Here is a 24,665-nt window from a genome sequence, read left to right on the forward strand (position 1 = left end):
GGGAAGGGTCTTACAAATTCTATATTTTTTAAAAGAATCATACTTAATGATTTCAGTTTTGGTCATATAGGTTTTTTTTCTATTTTATATTTTTAATATACCTATTCTACAGAAATGCAATTTATTGCATATATTTATTTTATATCCAGCAATTTCCTAAATTATCTTATTGGTATTTTCACATCTAAATGTTCTTAGAAATGGTAATCTGGCCATTTTAAAGGAAAGTTTAAAAGCCTATGAAAAATGGAGGCAAAAAGAAAAAAGCCTGAAGATATATAAGCTCTCCAGCCAACATCATTCCAGTGATGGGAAAAATTTACAATAAAATCCTTGTGAATGGATTTTTACAAATCCAGCTTTTGTATTTTTCACTGGGATGTGTCTACTGCTAAGAAATTGTGTTCTGCCTTGTTCAGATACCAGGTTCTTTTCTTGCTGGAATGATGCTTTGGGGTTTATGATAGATAGAAAAGTAAAATCTAACACCTTTCCCCCCACATCCATCCCTACTTCAAAAGAAACTGCTCTGTTTGATCCTCTTCCTGAAGTTCCTATTGACAGGACATCAATCATTTTATTTGTATACCACTTTTCACAGCACTAAAAGTGCTTCACAGAACTAGTAACATCCCAGTTCCCAACACAGACTGACAAATTATTTGTTCAAAAGGCAAGCTTATCAAGCCTGCACTGCTTACCTTTCTGTGTGCAGAGCTGTACCGCTGAATGTGAAATAAGTGTGGAATCTGGTGCCCATGTCATTAGACAAACAGAGGTGCTGTGGAAGTCTCTGCAGTGGCCTATTGGAAATGCAGGCTGCAGGCTCCTGGGGTCTGGGAGGCCATATGTACCTGCAGGTAAAGAAGGGGACATGCCAGTTTCTCCAACAGCCTTTCATAGATAACACACTGCCAGGAAACCCAAATCGGGGGGATGAAAATTGACATGTAGTATTAACCATTCCAGGGGCAGCATTTGGTAACCAAGTTTCAGTGGTTAAGGTAATTTTAAACAAAATTGATACAAATGTCATGTATTAGAAAAATGTATAATCATGCTTTTTTAAACCATTCTTCAACATGGCTCCTCTGCTTGGGTAAGGTTTATCTTCTCGCGCTTTCTCTACGAATTTCATCTTCTTTTCTCTTCTATCCTCTTCTTTCCATGGGACCATTCTTCCCAATTGTTATTAGCATACTTTACTTGAGTTTCTGGTAATCAGATTACATGGCATGATTCCTTTCTCTAATCCAAATAATCCAAACTAAATTTATGTTTCCCTTATACTTTTTCTTTAGTAGTACTTATAGAGATAAATTAATATTCACACATGTGTACCTATGCTGTAACAGACGTGTATGAGTTTCGATATTAGGCTAGAATAACTTGATCATGTGAATTTCTATTTGAGTTCTACAGGCCGGCCATGTAATCACAGTGTAATAAAAGTAGCATCTCTCTCTCACACACACACATACAAACACACACACACTTAATAAGGTACATATGAAATTATTATATTATTGATAATATGTTGCTTTGGAAAATTTCCTTGCTTCATTTGCTTATGTTCTTCTGATTAAACACATGAAAGGAGAGGATGTATATCTTTGTTCTGTAATTTTTTCTGGGTACATAATAAAGATATAAATACAGATGGATATATACAACCATTTTTGAGTGACAGAAATTACTAAAAGGTGTGATAATTTTAGTTTGTAATTTCCAAATGGTAAAGGAATGTGACAACTTTAAGTTTGTATATGCTTGTGTATAATATATGTGATGTGTATACATTTATAGTTATTTGGCAAACGATTATGAACACCTAATGCACACACAAATTGATAACATACAATCTGTACAATTATTTTACAATAATCAAGAAATTAGGCACTTATACTATAAAAACATAATTTCTAAAAGTTACACATGGATTTTGTCTTATAATAATATAAAGCTAATTACAAGATTAAGAATTTATCTCAGTAGCTATTAAGAAAAAAGTGTATAATTTATATTTGATTTCGGTGGGATTACTCTTTAGGAAAACAAAATCCAATGGTTTTCACTAAAGAAACATGTTATAGCCTGGAAAAAATATATTTATGGTATCTAACTTGTGCAAATATTTTCTTTTCAACAAATTCTTCTATTAGCACGTACATTTATAGTCATAAAACAACCTTTAAGCCACACTTTACTAAGCCCTAAAGCAGACAAAAATCAAATGCAGATGTGGAATGGGAGCCAAACAGATGCTGAAAAACCCTGTCAATATCCTAAAGGAATCCATTCTCTATCCGAAAGAAACTTAATTTCTACTATAAAGAATTTGATTATGTATTGTTATACAAAATGTGATTAATGTTTTGTGGTGATTAATCAACTGCAAAATATATAATTATGCCATCTGTATTTTTTCAGCTTCTTGTCACTTAAAAATTCTGCAGGGGAGTTGGGAGGTGGGGGTATTGAGAACTTGTGGCATTTGGAGGGCTTTAAAGCCACAGGAGACTAGTCTGGGGAACAGAATAACTTACAGGCCTGATGCTTATTGTAATGGAAAAGGACTAAGATAGTAAACAAAGAGACTCCCAAGGCCCACTAGCTCCCCTCAGAACAGAAGATCCTGATAAGAGAGGCCACATTCTCCCGGACACCACAAGAATTACCTCCCCTAGATAAATTGCCATTTGCTCCTCACTCCAAGAACAGGTTACAAACTTCATCTTGACTAGTAGAAGTAATGGCCTCAGTGCCAGGTAAGGGATTTATCATTTATTCCAGTACATCAGTAAAGTAAATATTTTTTGTATTTCTACTCCACCACAACCCAAGATCTAAGACTGTGATTAAGGTTTATGACACGACCCATATTCATGTCTTCTTAAAAAATGAAAACTGTTAAGAGTTGTATTTACACATATGTCCCAGTTGGAAAAAGTTTCAATATAGTTGAGAGTTGCTTATTAAGTTGAATTCTGCAGAATACCTAGGGTTTTAATATATTATTTTGACCTAGATAATGCTAGATAATATGTTTCATTGATTTTTTTTTCATTTTACTATTGCTTTCGGGGGAGCATTATGTAGAAACAACTTAAAATAAGTTCTGCTTCAAATTCCCAGTGGTTTTTAGGATGGATAGCATTCTACTTGTGTGTTAAAGGGGAGCACAGGGAGATGGAATGATTTTCTTAAAGCATGCTTCCTTAACCTTGGATATACATCAGAATTACATGGAATGAACTTTTTAAATGCAAAGTCTGGGCACACATGCAGAGATTCTGCTTTAATTGTTCTGGGGTAGAGTCCAAACACTGGTGGTTTTAGATGCTTGCAGATAATTTTTTTTAATTTTTTAAATGTTTTTATTTATTTTTGAGACAGAGAGAGACAGAGCATGAGTGGGGGAGGGGCAGAGAGAGAGGGAGACACAGAATCCGAAGCAGGCTCCAGGCTCCAAGCTCTCAGCACAGAGCCCGACGCGGGGCTCAAACTCACAGACTGCAAGATCATGACCTGAGCCAAAGTCGGATGCTCAACCGACTGAGCCACCCAGGCGCCCCAGATAATTTTCATGTAATGTTCATCCAGGATGCATATCCAATAAGCTAGTTGTTCTTCAAGTGTGGTCCTCATACCACCAGCTCAGCATCACCAAGAAACTTGTTAAAAATGTAAATTATCAAACTCCACTGTAGTCCTACTGAATCTGAACCTCTGGGTGTGAGGTTCAATGGTCTGTAACACGGTAAATCTGCAGGTGACTTTGATATACACTAATTGTTCCTCTAACTTTAGCCTGCATTGGAATCCAAATTTCTGATAGAGTAGGTTTGGGGTGAGGCTCAAGAATCTATTTCTAACTGGTTTCCATGTGCTGTTGATGCTGCTGGTTTGGGTCCCACATGTTGGGTCTACAGGGTTAATGTGTTGCAGCCAAAGTAAGCTGAGACTAACAAGACAATATATTTATAGATGCTTTAAATAAGTTCTGTATTACCCTTCTTAAACTAAGAATTACTCAATTTTTAAAAGTCAGCCATTGTACAACCTTTAGTTTAAAACTCTAACAGGTGATATTCCACATTATCTCTTCAGCTTCTAGAACAAAAGCTATGTGTGTGCAGAAGCTCATCTGTCGTGTTCATTACTGAGTGTGAATTTAGCAGGTTAGCTCTCAATAAACATTTATGGGATGAAAGAGAAAATGAAAGGATATTTTTATTGAGCTCAAGTAAATTCAGTCTAACAAAAGATTTGATGTAGTCTTTTCAGTATTGTTTTATTTAATTGACAGGCTGGGGGCGCCTGGGTGGCGCAGTCGGTTAAGCGTCCGACTTCAGCCAGGTCACGATCTCACGGTCCGTGAGTTCGAGCCCCGCGTCGGGCTCTGTGCTGATGGCTCAGAGCCTGGAGCCTGCTTCCCATTCTGTGTCTTCCTCTCTCTCTGCCCCTTCCCCGTTCATGCTCTCTCTCTCTCTGTCCCCCCCCCCAAAAAAAAAAACAAAAAAAAAAAACGTTGAAAAAAAAGAAAAAAAAATTGACAGGCTGTTTTGAAATAATATTGACTAGATGCATTTTGGTCAAAAGATGGAATCTGTCCACTTTGGCAACTGGCAACAAGCAGATGTCTATTGACTAGATTTTTCTGTTCTGAACCAGTTATCATGAAGTTTAGCAGACATCAGTTTATTTCATCATTGCAGTTACTTTCTGTTCATATGGCCACTAACCTTTAATCCTCTCAGTCACATAATTATGAATCTGCCATCAGCAACTAACAGAGAGCATTTCACTAACAAAGGAGAAACCACCTCTCCCCTCAATCTTTCATACCCATATTCTGATCATTATAACAATGTGAATGGAAATACAGAAGACTACCTGTGACAGTTTAATTAGTCTGGGGAAGAGATTTTTCCCCTAATCTTTAAGACTGTGGATATAAGACACCTAAACATCAGCAGAAAATGAGAAGTAATAATTAATTTTGGCACATGGTTTGTGGAAGAATACTTTCCTTCTTTTTCTCCTTTACCGAGAGAAAAGGAAGAAAATAACTTGAAGGAATAAAGATGTAGATGAAAAGGAGCTCCTTTGTGGGAAAGGTGTACATGGATTCAATCTCAAAAACACTCTTCTTGCTACAGTGCAACTCCTTGTATTGTATGTTGCTTTCAGTGGGATTTACACGATAGCTTCAACTAAACTATTTCATGGAGTTGAGAGCAAGGAGCTGATTGTTTAAGATGTCATCTCCACCTGTGTATAAAAACAGAACATATTTAGCATATGTTACCATGTTCTCAAAAGATGTCAGATTCTGTCAAATTTAGCATATTTCATCAAGATCTCAAAAAAAAGACTTTAGATTTCATCAAATTAGTGAGGGACCATGTGTTCCAGTCACCAGTTGGCTATCAAAAACAAACAAACAAAAAAAGTCAACAAAAAGCAATATTGCTAAATGTTGATAAACAGCTTAATCACCCATCAAGATGACTCAAAAAGAAAACATATTCCTTATTTGGTATTTGGAGATGACTCCTAAAAGCAGACAGAAAGATGTGGTTAGGAGAAAAAGAACTAGAATTCATTGATCTAGGAAAAAACACTTAATGATGACAAAAATAGTTAAATAGAACTACCACCACACAATCCAAATGCATGCTCAGTTATCTCAATGATTATGAAATCTAAGATGACACTTGATACAAAACAAAGGCAGACATGTTTAGAAATTTAAAAAGAAAAGAAAAAGATACAAAAACAGGCTTTATCAATCATAAATTGGGATGGACTTGACTTTGTGCACAAATTTAGTCACTGACCTTTAGAAGCACAACTGTGCAAAGGGCTATAAAGGATATGAAAGTCAAGAGTTATCACACACTGTTGGCATAGTGCTTCCAGTTTCCACGACACGAGAAAAGTAAATGTCTTTGCAATACCAAAAGCTTGAAAATGTCATTGAGAGAAGAATTTAAAATTTTCACATATTAAGTGGCACCTGGCTGGCTCAGTCAGAAGAACATCTGACTCCTGATCTTCGGTTTGAGTTTGAGCCCCACATTGGGTGTAGAGATTACTAAAAAAATAAATAAAAATATTTTTTCATGTGTTGATAAATGAATGAACATGTATTGTCTTGTTCTCAGATTTACTTTGAAAATTTTAATGTTGGGTGGGTGAAAAAAGAAAGTTGCAGAATAGTAAGAACAGAATGAGAATATTTATATAAAGCTTAAAGCAAACAATTTATGGCTTATGAATACGTTAGCATAGGAAGTTCTCTAGGCAATGGTGGAGAATGTATTGAGAAGGGAGTACAAAGGTGATTTCTATAAAAATTGACTGAAATCACATGTGATTTAAATATTCAAATTATTATTTTTTAATGCTTAATTTCTAGAGGTCCATCAGATCATTTTATTTTTGGAATATTATAATGTTTAAGAAGTTGAAGGAACAGGGGCACCTGAGTGGCTCAGTTGGTTGAGCTTCTAACTCTTGGTTTTGGCTCAGATCTCCATCTCATGGCTCCTGGGTTCAAGGCCTGCATGTTGCTCTGGGCTGACAGAGTAGAACCTACTTGGGATTCTCTATTTTCCCTCTCTCTCTGCCCCTCCGCTGCTTTTCTCTCTCTCACAAAATTAATAAATAAACTTTAAAAAATGTTGAAGAAACAAAGAAAGTGATGCCATATAGGTCTGTCTCTGAGCCAAGCAGAAGAGAATACTGTGCTAATTTTGTCATTTATTTGGGCAAGCGTTTCCTGACCCCTGTGAGTTGAGCACTAGGTTGAATGTGCATTATAGATAACTGATACATTCTGTCTTCAAAGAGTTTGCAGTTTTTTCTTTAAAAAGATATGCATTTATTTATTTTGAGAGAGAAAGCACAAATTGGAGAGGGGCAGAGAGAGAAGGAGAGAGAGATTCCCAAACAGGTTGACAGCGCAGAGCCTGATGTGGGCCTCAAACTCACAAACCGCGAGATCATGACCTGGGCCAAGATTCAGACTCTCAACCAGCTCAGTCACCCAGGTGCCCCAAAGAGTTTGCAGTTCTAAAGCCCCACCTGATCAAAGAAAATTGAAAGAGGGTAAAATTCTAGGCAAAGTCTTCTGTTTTTTATGGCATTTTTAAATAGCTTCAGTCTGCTTCAGCCATGTTCTTTTTGCTATAAATTTTAATATCATTGTAAAAACAAATTCAACCTGAGGAAAATCAAAGTATATTCATTTTCACTTAATGGTTAGATATTGAAGAAATGGCACCAAAATAATAAGATACTTATGAGTAAACCTAACCAAGGTGGTAAAGACCTCTACAAACTATAAAACACAGATGAAAGAAATTGGAGATGACACAAAGAATTGGGAAGGCATTCCATGCTCATGGACTGGAAGAACAAATATTGTTAAATGTCTAAATGTTGAAGAAATGTTATTTTGATGTGCTCCGATCATTATAAGCTTCTCCGTGAGAACTAACCACTAATGCTTTGTTACAGAACTTCAGCTTTCCAAAGATACCATAGCAGGGTAACCAATTAAAGGAGACCATTAAGGAAATATATTGCAATTAAGTTTACATTCAGCAGATAGGGCTTGTTGGTAGATAAGAGGAATCTCTTAAATGTGGGCTATTTATTTATTTTTACATTTTATCATGTTGATTATCACAGCATGAGGCATTCTTTTAGATTAAAAACATTGTGAAACGTTAAATTTAAAAAATGAAAAAGCCAATATGCACAATTAAACAATTATCACTCTCAACCTAGACTCACAAATGAAAATAAATAGGTAAGACAAGAGCACATAAACACTTAGGGGGTCTCAGTTATACTCACTGCCTCTGTGGCAGCTCCATTAACTTGAAACCTTGGGTTGTTATTAAGAAATTACAGTCTTGCCTCAGGAAGGGATGGAGTTATGCTTGTTCATAAGCCTGGGATCTCGCTTCCCCATCACAGGTATAGTACACATACATATTAATGTGTGGCATTTACCAAATGCTCAATCCACTTCCTATTTCTCAAAATGTGTATGCAAATTCTACTAGAGGGTGTAAGTTTGCAACTTGAGGTGAAGCTCATGGTTCAAATACATAGCATGATAATGTAAAAGAGTAAACAGCAATGGCAACAACAGAAGCACTTTAAGCAGGCTCAAAAACCAGATGATATACTTTCACGGACCAGAAATGGAACAGATGCAGAGAACAGTGAGCACAGCTATGGTGTCAGGCCTGCTGGTTCCAAGACTGTGAACAGATAATGGCAATGATATTCAGTAATGGATCATCTGCTTAAAGCCACCTGCAGCTCAGTGGTCTAGTTTGAGTCTACTCTGAGATGGCTTGAAAAAGCAGAAACTTAAGAATCTAGGGAAGAATGAAGAAAAGGTCAAAGCTATATGATCAGAAACGGCAACAGACTAGAGCTGGCTGGATGACGGGAAGTGCAAAATCCTGGGTAGTTCAGCAGGAAAGACACCTGACCCACAACTGTAAGGACTGAGGTTCAGTGAGCAGGGGTCAAAGCCAAAATCATGAGACAAAAACAGGTAAGAAAAGGGAGAATGGGGAAAAGGAGAAACAACACAAAACTTCCCACACAAAATTAGCATTTCCTCCAAAAGAGCAAAAACAAATGAAAAACCAAAGATATACAGATATATTATAAATTCCTGGGGGGGGGGGGAAAGATTTATCCCAGATAGCATTAATTTTGTGTAACAGTCTCAGAATAGTGTAAACATGCTAAGTTATAATACAGTAAAATTTAAACTTCTCTATAGAAAAGGCATAATAAGCAAAGTTAAAGGACAACACATGGCAAGAAAATATTTATAACGCATCCAAGCGACAAATGCTTATTGTATAGTATATATTAAGGATCAGCAGGGCACCTGGCTGGCTCAGTCAGTAGAGCATGTGACTCTTGATCGTGAGGTCTCAAGTTCGAGCCCCACCTTAGGTGTAGTGATTACTTAAAAATAAAATATTTTAGGGCTCCCTGGGGGTTGAGGATCCGACTTCAGCTCAGGTCATGATCTCCTGCTTAAAGTGCTTCTGTTGTTCTGTCATTCTGACAGCACAGAGCCTGCTTCGGATTCTCTGTCTCCCTCTCTCTCTCTACCTACCCCTCACCCACCCTCTCTCTTCAAAAATAAATAAACATCGAAAAAAATTTTTTAAATAAATAAAATAAAATCGTTAAAAAATCTAGCAAATCAGTATGGAAAATACAAAAAATTCAAAGGTTATGAATAGGATACGTAAAAGACAAAAAGTAGCTCCTTAAGGATATGAAAAGGTGTTCAACCTAAATATTATAAGGAAAATGAAAAATAAAATATTTTACCTGCATCTGACTGACAAAACCTAAAATATCTGCCAATACCATATGTTGGGCATAATGTCTCATTTACTAGCCTACTATAAAACTCATAGGTAATATTACCTACCTATACATATACTTTGAAAAACCCAATAATATATCATAGTATCATAATATACAATATTATAAAATATGAAAGAAGGACTAAAAGGAAGTAGTGTACAATATAATTATATAGTTTAATACATAAATACTTGGGCATGACAGCATAATGTTAGGCATTTGCACCAATATCATGGTGAAAAGGACAGCGAAGAGTATAGAACAAAACCTGGCTTTTTTCGTAGAGAATTTCCTGATAATGGGAATTGTTGTCATTAGTAATGTGCCTTGTAAAGCTTTTTAAGTACCAATTTTTATGCATATCAGGATCTCCCAGGAAAACAAAACCAAACAAAACAAAACAAAAGAAACAACAACCCAGTATACCTTTGTACAGTTTATACAGTGATTCTGGTCAGTGAAAATTCAACATAAGTTAAAACTAAGCAAAAAATTCTTTGGACTTATATGAAGCTAATTTATAGCTCTGATAGTTACACACAAGTTTGGATTTTTGTTTTGTTTTGTTCTGTTTTGCTGATCTTCATAAATGTCCAGTTACATTTTCAAAAGGTCTTTGAGGAGCAGGACAATTCTTGTCATGAGTCTGTCACCTGCATTGTTAGTCATCACACATTCCTGACCCCTTCCCCCCACCCCACTCTTGCCCAGTTAATGCCAGTAGCACTTTCAAATCATTATGACTCCCAAAACTTCCCCAGAAATTCCAATGAATCTCAGAATGTACCACCCCACCTAGGAGAAGCTCTGACTATGGCAAGGACTCTTTCAGTGCATTGATTGTGATATAAATCGGTACAACTTACAAGGGCAGTTTGTTAATTTATAATAAATTTAAAGGCTTCATCCTCTAAGACCAAGTAATTCCACTCACAAGCATATACTCTAGAGAAACCGTAACTCATGACTTGGTGAAGAATGTACGTGAGTGATTATTGCAGCCCAGAGAAAAAATTGAAACTACCTAAATGTCTATAAACAGGAGAAGGGATAAATAAATTGTGATATATTCTTGCAATGGAATTCTTGATAGATATACATATAAAATGATGGAGGTACATATATGAAATGATAAAAATGGAATTCTTGATAGATATACATATAAAATGATGGAGGTACATATATGAAATGATAAATTTCAAAAACATAAAATTGAAAAAAAGTTGTAGAAGGAGCTGTATGATGTCAATTACATAATTTTAAATATATGAGACCAATACTTTACATTGTTCCATATACATACATATGTAGTAAAAAACAATAACTCACATCAGTGTTGAGACAGGCTTTTCCTCTTTTCTAGAGGAATCTAGTATGTTACTTCCCTAAGCAAAAGTTTCTTTTTTTTTTTCAACGTTTATTTATTTTTGGGGGACAGAGAGAAACAGAGCATGAACAGAAGAGGGGCAGAGAGAGAGGGAGACACAGAATCGGAAACAGGCTCCAGGCTCTGAGCCATCAGCCCAGAGCCCAACGCGGGGCTCGAACTCACGGAGCGCGAGATCATGACCTGGCTGAAGTCGGACGCTTAACCGACTGCGCCACCCAGGCGCCCCTCTAAGCAAAAGTTTCAAAGTGGATATGTCAAAATGTTTATGTCATTAACCTGGTATCTACCAAAGTGTTTCTTAATATCATCCTCTATATCAAGTATAGTTATTTGTTCAACTATAGTGTTTTAGCTAACCAGAGCCAGGATCTCTTTCAAGGCATGAGCATTTGTTGGTTCCAGAAAGGGTTATTTTCTTTTTCTTTCTCTCTCTCTTTCTTTCTTTTTTCTCTTTCTTTCTTTCTTTCTTTCTTTCTTTCTTTCTTTCTTTCTTTCTTCATCAAATCTTATATTTGAAATATGTCCTTACAAATAACTTTTTTCAGTTTATTTATTTTGAGAGAGAGAGAGAGAGAGAGAGAATGAGAATGAACAGGGGAGGGACAGAGAGAGAATCCCCAGCCAACGCTGCACTGTCAGTGAGGAGCCTGATGCAGGGCCCCGAACTCACAAACAATGAGATCATGGCCTGAGCCAAAACCAAGAGTCAGCAGCTTAACCAGCTGAGCCACCCAGGAGCCCTCACAAATAACTTTTGCCACAGGTGTCTTGACAGCCTAGATTCTCCCAAGTTATAAGAAACCCACACTCTTTGCATGAAACAATGTATCACTCATCTTTTCCTTAGCCTCAGCAGCCTATCTACCTTGCATATCATGTACTAGAAACAAATAGCTGGAATGTGGAGGTAGATGTTCTATAAAAATAAACACATGAAATGTGTGTTACTGGTGAAATGATTTTGCCCTGTGCCAGGAACTTTAGTTCGTAGTGTCCTCGAAAAAATTAGTTGTATACTAAAATAGATGTGTTTCCTATAATCTCTCAAACTTTAAAAAAGGAAAACTGTTTCCTAGATTATTTCTAAGTATTGCAGACATTCTGTAACATACATTAAAGGACAGAGTACCTACTCATATTTCTTTTCTCTTTTTTCTTTCTTTTTTAATAGTAAAGATTTATCCAGCAAGAAATACAAATAGGATATTAGTTAAATTTATGCCACGACTGTTGACAAAGTTTATTTTATTTTTCAACTTTGGACACTTAAAGATCAGCAGAGACTTCATAGCAAGCAGCTATGCCATAAGGCAAAAGCCATAAGGCAGTAACCTTTCAAACTCAAACTTCTGTGTAATGTCGATCTAGTGGAATAAAAGACAGTATCTGAGAATGACGTAGCATCAACGTGATAAAAACAGATGCGGGTCCATTCATGTTATCTTCCTTGTGACTGTGGACTCCAGTTTAAGTTATGATTTGTATTATATTTATTTTGTTTTCACAAACCCTTAAGATCTCAAGAGGCTAAATGTTTACTCCAAGGAGGACCTGCTGAGAACTAAAGTCAAATTCTGGAACTCAGAATATGCAGGTCACTTCAGAAGCACCTCTTGATACAGTAACTCCTACTGTTGCCTAGGAATGCTATTTATTAAAAGTAGTCAATCAATGTTGTTGAATAAATAGATTAAGTGGATTTGTCACAGTGGGGCATCATGCTTCATTTAGCCCAAGAATTGGCTTCCATCAGTAGTATCAGACGTTGTTTTAGAGTTACAGGAATATCTATCATGGTGACAATTCAGAGATTAGCTTTATGAAAAATACTCATTTCTGGCCCATTATGCATTGTCCTCATTGATTTATCTAAAATTTTATTAAGGTACTTTCACATAGACCTTGTTCTAGTGTATAATAAAAACTCTTTACTAACCCCATATATACTACTTTAAAAATGTTAGAGAAGGGTTCTCTGGGTAGGGTAATCCATGACACTGGCACATATATTTTCTTCCCACCCCATATAGCAGTTGCAGACTTCAAGCCCTGTTCCTAATTTCCAGTCTTCAGTCAATCACTAATTAATTCATTTGGTTAGTCAGTCAATCAATCAATGTTTATTAAGTAGCATTATATGCCATGCATCATTTTAGATGCTGGGATTGAGCAGTGACAAAACATGCAAGTCTCTGCCCTCAAAAGCTATTCTGAAGGGGAGACAGACAATAAGCTGAAATATAAATTTATCTATCTACCTACCCACCTACCTACCTATATACTGATCTCTCTATCTGTCTACCATCTATTCATCTAATTATGCCAGAGCACATAAAAATGTTAAGGGGAAACTAAGGCAGGGACAGAAAATAGCAAGTATGTATGGGCTCCGGAGGAAGAGGGAGCATGCTGGTGTGCGGATTGCAGTTTTAGGTAGGGTGACCAGGCTTTTTGGACTAGGTGGATAATTGGTTGAAGATGGGAAGGAAGTGAGAATGTAAATCCATGAGAAGAGTTTTCCAGGTAGCAGGAGCAGCCAATGCAAAGATCCCAAGGCTGGGGTGTGCCTGATATGTTCAAAAATCAGAGACAAGGCCAGGATGCAAACCTCAGATGTTTACCTGAAACTCTGAAGTCAATTTCTCTTTCTTTCTTTGTCTGTCACCTTGACCATCCTGTCAGCTTTCTTCACCATGATTCTTTCTTGAGTTACAAAAACCAGGACCATGAGAATGCATTCAGGTTTCCAAAGAGGAATAATAACACTGGGAATTTAGTTCCTTTCCCCTTGAAGCCCAGTACTCTTTTAGTCATCTGCCTTCTCAATCCCCTCCCAGCAAGTTTATAAGACAAGTCTTCCTTAAAGTTTGCATGGTTCAAAATGTTTTGACCTCTTTCACATTGTGTATACTACTGCCAATATTAAAGGGAGCTCTATATCTAAATTTAAAAAGGTAAGTGAGCTTTCCTAAAGGAAAACTGGAATATATGAATTTCACTTGTTATAGAAATATGTTTTGATACACCATAGTATCAGAGTAAGAAAACTTTAAATAGAGGTAAAACTAAGAATTGCATCAATTTAATATTGGCACATTATACAGCGAGAATTTTTTTTAATGCTGTTTGACTATCATGTGCAACTAATTCCTGATTTTTATGGATTTGTTCTTCAGCAAGCACAAATGCACCCTGGGTATATCCCCTAGTTTTTTAAAACTTTTTGAGGTACCTGTAACATTGTCAAATTTGCTTTACCCTGAACAATGCAAGAAAACTCAAAACCTAATTCTGAAGTCAAGTGCATACAGTATTATTTGTAAGATTTACACACTCATTCAATTAATTATAATGACAGGAGTGAAAGGCCTCTCCATTCTGATCCATTCATACATACTTTCAACCTGTTGTAATCACTATCACTGTGTATCCCGTACTATTAGTTACCTCTCATCTCTTCATTTTTTGCATTTTCAACTGCTTTGCTAACTACAAACCATCCGCTTCTGGCCCCAGGCAACTGCTGCTCTGCCTTCTATCACTTCAGAATAAATTTGCCTTTGCTAGAGTTTCACATAAATAGAATGATACAGCATGACCTCATTTGTGTCTGGATTCTTTGGCATGATTATAGATTGATCACATGATCGTCTACCAATAGTTTGTTTCCTTTTATTTCTGAGTTCTATTTCATTGCATGATATATCACAATTTGTTTATTCACTCATATATTGGTGGGCAATATTAGGGTTTCCAATTTGGGGCCATTAGGAATAAAGCTTCTCTAAGTAAACATATATGTCTTTATAAGGACACATTGTTATTTCTTTTCTACTTAGTTGTATAATTGCTCTATTCATAAAATTATTTTCAAAATTGGTTAAACCATTTTACATTTTCACCAGCATTATATGAGGTGTAGTTACTATACATCCCCACCAACACAGAAGTGTGTGTGTGTGTGTGTGTGTGTGTGTGTGTGTGTGTGTGTGTATGTGTGTGTGTGTGTCTTAATTTTACTCATTCTAACAAGGGTGTAGGTCTATATTAATTTTATTTGCATTTCCCTTAAGGTTAATGTTGTTGAGTGTCATTTCATTTGCTTATGGCCATTTGAATATCTATTTCTGAAGTGTCTGTTTAACTCTTCCTCATTTAAAAAATTGGGTTTGTGTCATTAGTATGGGGTTATAGAAGATTTTAAAAATATTTTTTCTGGGAACTAGTTCTTTGTCATGTATATGAGTTGCACACATTTCCCCCTGTCTGTGATTTAACTTTTCATTTTCTTAATAATGTCTTTGAAAGAGCAGAATTTTCAATTTGAATAAAGGTCAATTTATCATGTTTTTATTTTATGATTAGTTATTTCTGAGTTCTATGTAAGAAATTCTTTCTTTCTACAAGGACACAGCAGTTTATTGTTTTCTTCTAAAAGTTTTATAATAGTAGTTTTTACATTTAAGAACTAAGATTTATTTTGACTTAACTTTCTTTCATTTATGTGAGGAGGTAAAGCTTGAGATTCCTTATTTTTCATACGTATATCCAGAAATCCTAGCACTCTTTGTTGTAAAGATGCTCTTCCTTATTTAAATTACTTTGGCACTTTTATTGAAAATTAATTGATCATGTATTGAGTGTGGACTCATACATACATGGTAGGTGGATTTCTGGAGTCTCTATTCTGTTACCTTGATAAATGTATGTGTTCTTACTTCAATAATACATTGTCTTATTTACTCTTGACTTATTTAAGTCTTCAGAGAAGGCAAAATTACCAACTTTGTTCCTTTCCAATATTGTTTTTGCTATTTTGGACCATTATCATTTCCATATGATTCTAAAGCAGCTTGTCAATTTCTAATAAAGAAATACTGTTGAGTTTTATTTGGGATTACTTCGAATGTATGAATAACTTTGGGAAAAAATTTTAAAGATGGCTAATAATCCATGAAAATACTATATCTGTCATTTTATGTATGTAAATCTTTGCTTTGTCAGGGTTTTGTACTCATCAGTACATATCTTGCAAATATTTTGTTAAATTTATTCTTAGGTGTTTTTTTTTTTTTTGTAATTTAAGTTTCAATAACTTATTCTGATTGAAATGCAATTGATTTCAGTATATTGGTCTTGACTGTGCAAAACTCCCTCTGATAATATAGAAATTATCTCTTAGGAAACTGAGCCAATTCTGGGCATACTTGATTGGTTATTCTTTTTTCATAGATCACAATTTTGCTTTCCCATTGTCCAAGACATGAAACAATGCTTTTTACATATTTCATCCAGTTTCCTGGTTGTTTACGGTGGAAATGTAATTCCAGACTCTGTTGTTACTTCATGGCCATAAGTAAGCCCACAGTGATCTTTGTTTTTTTCTTTTAATTGTTAATATTAAAAGTTTATAATGTAATTCAAGGAGCTTATACCCCTTAAAATACTAAGCTTCTAATCCAGGCACATGAAATAATTTTTCTTTTCATTTTTTCAAGTGTTTCTATGTTTCTCAGCAGAATTTTAAAATGTGCTTAATATTTGCTTGATATTCATCAATTACATTGCTATGCAATTTTTTGGGTAGCATATGTTAAACCTTTTTTTACCAAAGCATTCTTTTTCTCTTTTAAAGTTTAAACTTTTTTTTTTTTTTCTTCAACGTTTATTTATTTTTGGGACAGAGAGAGACAGAGCATGAACGGGGGAGGGGCAGAGAGAGAGGGAGACACAGAATCGGAAACAGGCTCCAGGCTCCGAGCCATCAGCCCAGAGCCCGACGCGGGGCTCGAACTCCCGGACCGCGAGATCGTGACCTGGCTGAAGCCGGACGCCCAACCGACTGCGCCACCCAGGCGCCCCTAAAGTTTAAACTTTTTGACAATTCTGTTAGTAATCAGAAGTGAATGTTTTATAAGGATCTTTTTTTTTAAATTTTTTTATGTTCATTTATTTTTGAGAGAGGGAGAAAGAGAGAGACAGAGCATGAGTGGGGATGGGGCAGAGAGCAAGAGAGACACAGAACCCGAAACAGGCTCCAGGCTCTGAGCTGTCAGCAGAGAGCCGGACACGGGGCTTGAACTCACAAACTAGGTGCCAGATAATGACTTGAGCCGAAGTCAGACGCTTAACCGACTGAGCCATCCAGGAGCCCCATCAGGATCTATTTGTTTGTTTTGTCTGGAAGGAGTAGTAGCTCCTTATGTCTTCCCTCCCTGTTTCCCTTCCTTCTTTCTTTAAACAATTTTTAAATTTTAAATGGCAATAGTTAGTTGATATTCTGTGTTTTCTTTGATTAATTTTGGTCAGTTATATTTCATTGCAAAATGATTCATTTTCATTATAGATTTTAAAGTTTTGCATATTATTGATTAAAATATTCTCCATATTGAATAATGTATGTCTGAGTTTATTCCCCTATCAGCATAGCGGGTAGTGTGTGTTTACTTTCCCCCCTTTTTTTTCATTAAATTAACCATTGTTTTATACTTTATGATTTAATTTTAAAACGTTTTAAAATACAATACTATTAATAAATGTTTATTCTCTATTTCATTAATTTTGACTTTTTGTTTATTCCCCTTTTCTCCTTTCTTTACTTCAAAAAAATTCTTTTCTATCTTTCCAAGTTCACAGCCTAATCAATTTATATTCATTAATATTTTAGTGATGAAGTAGTTTAAAGTCACTCATTCTCTGAGAAGATTTGTCTGACTGTATCCAGTCTTCAGTACCAACCCTTTGTGGCAACAATCAATTTATTTTTCTTCTTCTCCACCCCACCAGTATCAGGAACCCCTCTCTGAAGAAAAATCAGAATCACTCTATTAAAACAGGTTACACTGAACATGCTATGAACTGGATTTGAATTTAATTAACCATATGAGTCATTCCTCAAATTGGATAAGGCGATGGAGACAGTGGGGGGAGTATATAGAACTCACTATGTCCAGTGCTTTTATAAGTCGAAAATTAAATGATTGAAAATAATTTTCCCTCCTCATATTTGATAAATTCAAAATGAGCAAGCTGAGAGGAATTATGTATGTTTTGATGGGCACTAACCTTTAGAGCTCAGCATCAGGCTTACCAATCATATTTTCTCCAATTGATTTCTTATTGCCTGTCGTGACGACTTAGAGCCCAGTATAACTCCTAATATTCTTACGCAGAGGGATGCTCCAGGTATGACCCATCTATTCTCCTGAACCATGGCTAGTTAACATATTTCAACTTGAACAATGACACAATAAAATTGTAACACACTGAAAAGTAGTATAAAAATAATGAAAGGGTATGGGACGCCAGGGTGGCTCAGTCACTTAAGCAACTGACTCTTGGTTTTGGCTCAGGTCTTGGTCTCACAGTTCATAGGTTTGAGGCCTGAGTCAGGCTCTGTGCTGATTGCACAGAGCCTGCTTGGGATCCCCTGTCTTCCGCTCTCTGCTCCTCTCCTGCTTGTGTGCGCTCTCTCTCTCTCAAAATAAATAAACTTAAAAATAAATAATGACAGGATAATTGTATCTATTTCAGAAAGAAAAAGAATGGCTTGGGGTAAGGAAAATAATGTCTAAAGGCCTAAAAGAGAGTTGTTTTTGTAAGCAGTAAAAAAAAAAAAAAAATCATAATGCGTACACACACACACACACACACACACACACACACACACACGGAGAAAATGTCATTGTTCATGGTAAGCAACAGTCAAAACATGAATTCTTGTCTACTTGATTTTTAAACTCTCCTGGAGATAATTAACAAATATAAGTCTCTCTCCAAAGCAACATTCTGTTTGGCCTCTGACCAATAGGTAACTCCATTCCCAAAGATACTGGTCTAATTCCTTCTCCCTGGTGAAAGAACTCAGGGGGAAAAGTATAGCTCAGTCTCTCTTTTTCAATTACATCTACCTACTCCCAACAGGCTTCACCCAAACAAGTCCAAGGATTCTAAACAAGATGTTTTTCTTTTGAACATGTCCAACCTGGCGCAGCCTCCCTAAAGTGCAGTTCCAATATGATTCAATATGATTCTGGAATAAAATCAAATGATGTTAGTTTCCTTTTTTCCTCTACTGTAAAGAAATTTCTAATCTCACAAGGCAAATTTCTGATTTCTCTGGGATTCACATTAAAAAATCATGTCTACACTTAAAAGTATAATAGATGAGAGAGTTTTGCACACATTAAATTCACCCACTAAGTTGAAAATGGAGATAGTGTCTAATGAGATCATCTCTGATTTGTGTATATTAATGAAATAATATTGTACTCAGTTACTCCATGCTAAGTAGGCTAAATATTTATATTGACAATCTGTATATGCAACACAATTACTGAAGAATGATATATTTTTTTAATTTTTTAATGTTTATTTATTCTTGAGAGAGAGAGAAAGACACAGAGTATGAGAAGGGGAGGGGCAGAGAGAGGGAGACACAACATCCAAAGCAGGCTCCAGGCTCTGAGCTGTCAGCACAGAGCCCAGCGCAGGGTTCGAGCCCACGAACGGTGCAATCATAACCTGAGCCTAAGTCAGATGCTTAACTGACTGAGCCACTCAGGCACCCCTGAAGGATGATATTAAAACAATTGCCCACTAATAATTACATTTTAAACAATTCATAACATTCCATTAAAATTCTCAGTCTCTTCATGTCTTTAGTAACTCAGATGATTACTAAAAGACCAGAGCAGAAAGGTTTAATTTAGGTCACACCATCTCACAATGTGAGACTCTAACCAACAAGTCAATAGATTTATCAAGTTGCTGGATTACCAGTAAAGTCAAATCAGTTGAGGCCAAGCAAAAGAAGAATAACTTCAGAATTCAGCAGAACATAGTGTTTTCCACTTTCTTCTTGACTAGGATATTATAAAAATATGTACACCAAAACGTGACACAAATAGAATTTTTATTTTATTGAATTGTTAGCAAGATATCAAAGATGCATCCTTCTTTTGCAATGCCTATGTTACTACTGTAATTAATAGACAATAATATATTGTCGTGTGCACAAATGTCTTTCCTTCTCTTGTGTGCTCATTATCACTATAATAGGCAAGATATTAAAATAAAATTGCTATGGATTGAGAAGTATGTCATATAGTGTGCAATATATAGAAACAATTTAACTCACAATGGGTAAGCTTGCTACCATTTCTAAGTCACCCTAATAGCATCCCCAAGAGATAGTAAATAAGTTTGCTATATTAAAACCTTGACTTTTAAAGTAAAGAATGTTCTATACAGATGGCTAAGCTCCCACACAATGCTTCTATTTCCCCCAGCTTTATTGAGAGATAACTGACATATAACATTGCAGAATTTTTAAGGTGTCAAATGTGATGATTAGATACAAGTATATCTTGTAAAATAATTACCACAACAAACTTAATTAATACCTCCATCATCACACATAATTACGTGTGTGTGTGTGTGTGTGTGTGTGTGTGTGTGAGTGTGTGTGTATGCATGTGATGAGAACATTTAAGATCTACTGTCTTTGTAACTTTCAAGTATATGATTCAGTATAGTTAATTATAGTCACCCCTGCTACATACTATATAACCAGAACTTATTCATCTTATAACTAGAAGTTTGTATCCTTTGATCAGCATTTCTTCATTTTCCCCACTTCCTAGCTCCTGGTAACCACTATTCCACGCTGTCTCTGTGAGTTCAGGTTTTTTAGATTCCCTATATAAGTGAAATCAAACAGTACGTGTCTTTCTCTGTTTGATTTATTTTACTTATCATATGCCCTCAAGGTCCATCCATAGTGTCATGAATGGCAGTATTTCTTTCATTTTTATGGCTGAGTAATATTCCACTGTGTGTGTGTGTGTGTGTGTGTGTGTGTGTGTGTGTGTGTCTGTATACACAACCCACACATTTTCTTCATCCATTAATCTTTCTTCTTTTTAATATTTTTAATGTTTGTTTACTTTTGAGAGAGAGAGAGAGAGAGAGTAGTGGAGGGGCAGAGAGAGAGGGAGACACATAATCCAAAGCAGATTCCAGGCTCTGAGCTCTCAGCACAGAGTCCAGCATGGGGCTCAAACTCATGAACCGTGAGATCATGACCTGAACCAAAGTTGGACGCTTAACTGACTGAGCCACCCAAGTGCCCCATATCCATTCATCTTTCAATGAAAATACTTATGTTGTTTCCATGTTTTGACTGTTGTGAATAATGTTGCAATAAGCATGAGGTACAGATATTTCAAATTAGTGATTTTATTTCCATTGAATATATACCCAGAAGTAGGACTGCTGATTGATATAATAGTTGTATTTTTAATTTTTTGAGGAATCTTCATAGCGTCCATACATGGCTACATCAATTTACACTCCCATTAATAGTGTAGAAGAATTTGCTTTTCTCTGCATCTTCATGAGCATGTGTTACCTTTTGTCTTTTTGATACTAACAGGTGTAAGGTGTTATCTCCTGGTTTTGATGTACACTTCCTTGATGATTAGTGATGTTGAGCGTCTTCATGTACCTGTTGGCCATGTGTGTTGAATTTGGTTTTTCTAGTATTTTGTTTAGAATTTTTGCACCTATATTTATCAGGAATATTGGCCTGTAGTTTTCTTTTCTTGTAGTGTCTTATTCTGGCACAATAATGCTTTCCTTGTAGAATGAGTTTGGGAATGTTCCCTCCTCTTCAAATTTCTGGAAGAGTTTGAAAATGATTGGAGTTAGTTCTTTAAATATTTGTGTGAATTCACCAGTGAAACCACCTGGTAATGAGCTTTTCCTTGTTGGATGGTTTTTGATTACTGAATCAATCTCCTTACTCAATATTGGTGTGTTCAGATTTTCTATTTCTTCATGAGTCAGCCTTGGAAAGTTCTATGCTTCTAGGAATTTGTCTATTTTTTCTAGGTTATACTTTTTGGGAGGCCACACCGTTGCCCATAGTAGTCTGTTAGGATGCTTTCTGTTTCTGTGGTATCGGTTGTAATGTCTTCTCTTTCATTGCTGATTTTATTTATTTGAGTCATCTCTATTTTTTCAGGTCTCTTTCCCTATCCCCCACACCCACAGCTGAGGGAGCTCACTCAAATACTCTTACTTTTCCCTGTATGAGAAATTGCAGGCCAAGAAAGTTCCTCTTGGCACTGAACTGTGCCACCCTAAGTAGTGATGCTGTGGGTAAAATAAAACTATTCTTCTTACTGAAATCAATGCATCCAATTCGATTTTTTTTCTCCAACTCTGTGCTGTATCTTCTCTGCTAGAATCCTGGAATTCCACAGGACACTCTTGTCTGTGGGTCATTGTCAAGATCAGTATTCTTGGGAGAAAGATGGTAGAAAGCCCTTCCCCTGCCATGATGAGGATGTAATTCTCTCCCATACAATGCTTTTTTGTGGAAAGGGTGGATCCAGGGGCAAGAGAATATATGACTTATCACTGTGGTAGCAACGCTAGTAGGCAACAAGTAGAACTTTGCCTGTGGTCCTCTTTCTCCCCTTCTCTTTCTCACATAATCTCTAACAATAAGATGACTTTATCCTGTAACTTCTTGTGCAGGTACTTGGGATGAGCTTTTTATCAAAGCAAGAAACACACGCGATCTTCTTTAACTCTACCTACACTAAAATGTTCATAGCTGATAAAATATGGATTATATTCTTCTAGAAATGTGGAATCTAATTAGGATTTATTACCATAAATCAATAACTCAAAAGGATTATTCTTGAAAGGCTGACTTTCAGTCACTGTGATGAGAAGACTGTGGGCAATGCCTTTCCAACCTTCTCAGTATTTCTATGATTACACATTATTGGAGGTTTGTATATTTGTAGATAATGTTGGATCTAACTTCAGTACGTAAATGATGCGGCTGAGAAAAAAAAATCTTTTTTTTTTAATTTGAAAGCTGAAAAGTATCTTAGAAGTTCATTTTACTCCTTTAGTTTCTTCCTCTCTGTCTTGATGAAAAGGTTGTTAGATAATCCTAGAGATACGAATACCCCCTGATTGCTTTAGAAACAATGTACAAATGATTTTACTTCATGTATTAACAAAAAGACACTACTACCAGGCCATCTGTTGTCTTTTTTTTTTTTTTTTTTTTTGCTTGTATCAGATTATATCATTTTTCAGTTGGTCCACATCACTCTCTTAATCAGTTAAAACACTGTTGAGAAGTTCTTGAGTGTTCTTGTCAATCCACTAAAACTCTTCAGAATGGTCCACTGAATGAAACATTGGTTACTTTTAAGTTAGTCAACAGATTTCCTTCACTGGTCTCTGTATTGAACATAATGATTCTAAGCCATGAAGTATAATACTGTAGGAACAAGGAAATTCAACAACATGCATGTTCTTATTGCCATTCATCATCCAACTGTGGGACTGTATTTTAAAGAAGTTAAGTCAACTTCACATACTTGGACCAGGTATGTGAAGTCATATTAAATAGTCATTTTTTACTAACTGGTGTGATTTTATATAGCCTGTTCTTTAGAGTCAGAAACTAAGTTATGCCATTATATAGTTAGAGTTCTGAAATACATGCACAAGTAGCCTAGCATTAATTTGGACACAAATGTTTATACATCCAAGCTATTCTATCAATAATTTTAATTATGAAGAGTGAAAAATAAAATATTATTGTTTCAAAAAGATCTTATTAGATTATTTTGTATTAATATCCCAGATCCTTTCATCTTATTTTTAATAACAGAGAAAATTGAAATAAAGTGATGCGTCAAAGACAGTAAAAGAAAGTAGCTCATCTGCAACCAGAATTCATGTTTAGTTTGTTCAATCCCTGTACCTTTTCCTGTCAATCGGATTCAATTTAACATGACATAATATATTTTCTTTCATTGCTTTCTACTTCCCATGATTGAGTCATAAATAATACATCTAGATTTATATTTCCAACTCTAAACTGTGTTTGCATACCTCACGGAGCCTAGCATATAGTGCAAAAAACTGTATGCTATTACATAATTGTTTCTGGAATTTTCCATGAAAATCTACCACTGATTAGTGATTGGCAACCTAAGTGGAATCACATAAGAATTTATGCCTCATGGTCTTTCTACTTGCTTTCAAGACACCATGATTGAGATTTGACCCACTGCTCACCTCTAAGGAGCCAGCCACTGTACCCTGACCATTTTTCTTCACCCTATCCATCTAATGATAATTTATGGTTTTATGAATTCTATGCAATTGGCAGCCTACATGAATATCTGAGAAACTATAACACAGCAGTATTGTAATGTCCCACCAACTCTATCTTGACATTTGGATTTTTTTTTCCTAGAACACCAGGGTTACTTTCATTACAAATCTTATGAGTTTTATAGGTTTCATTATAATGTGAATCCACAGAAATTTGAGGATTAGGAAGTAAAATCATTAGTTATATCTTCAGGGGATGACTATGGTCACCTAGGAAAACCTTGTAAAGTTGCCATAAAATGATACCTAAGACATTTTAAATGACTTATAAAAAGAAATGCTGCCAGGCAGCAACCCCTTTGGTAGTTATGGGTATAAAGCATGCTGTGTTTAGCAAAGAAGAACTTAAATGACCACACAAACACAGTGTAGTGTTCCCTACTAAACTGGAGAGTCACCATTAAAAGCTGCAATAAAAAGGGCAGGTCACCAGCAGACCAAGGATGATGGCAGAAGGGATTTAATCAGCCTTTAGCAATGGGTTCATTTTTCTTCCTGTGCTTTTTATAAATAGTGTGATCTTGGAACAAAAAACATCCATTCTTTCTTTTCAGTCTCTACAACAAAACCTATAATTCAGGTCCTGTTAATTCTTCTATGACATTAATTTAATTATTTTCATCCCAAGTCCTAGTGGTCC

At 35.8% G+C, this 24,665-nt stretch overlaps 1 long non-coding RNA gene across 1 annotated transcript in view; it reads right to left on the reverse strand.

The window, feature by feature from the left end:
- Positions 1 to 538: 538 nt before the first annotated feature.
- The window catches only part of LOC147575598 (uncharacterized), a 467,807-nt gene continuing 443,680 nt past the window's right edge, over positions 539 to 24,665 (reverse strand). Inside the window, exon 3 of the long non-coding RNA XR_015242740.1 lies at positions 539 to 854. This is a non-coding gene — a long non-coding RNA (uncharacterized LOC147575598). The remainder of the gene's footprint in view (positions 855 to 24,665) is intronic.

Source organism: Puma concolor, chromosome D3 (genome assembly GCF_028749965.1).
Source record: "Puma concolor isolate L17-30 chromosome D3, mPumCon1.1.hap2, whole genome shotgun sequence".
Classification (NCBI taxonomy): Eukaryota; Metazoa; Chordata; class Mammalia; order Carnivora; family Felidae; genus Puma; species Puma concolor.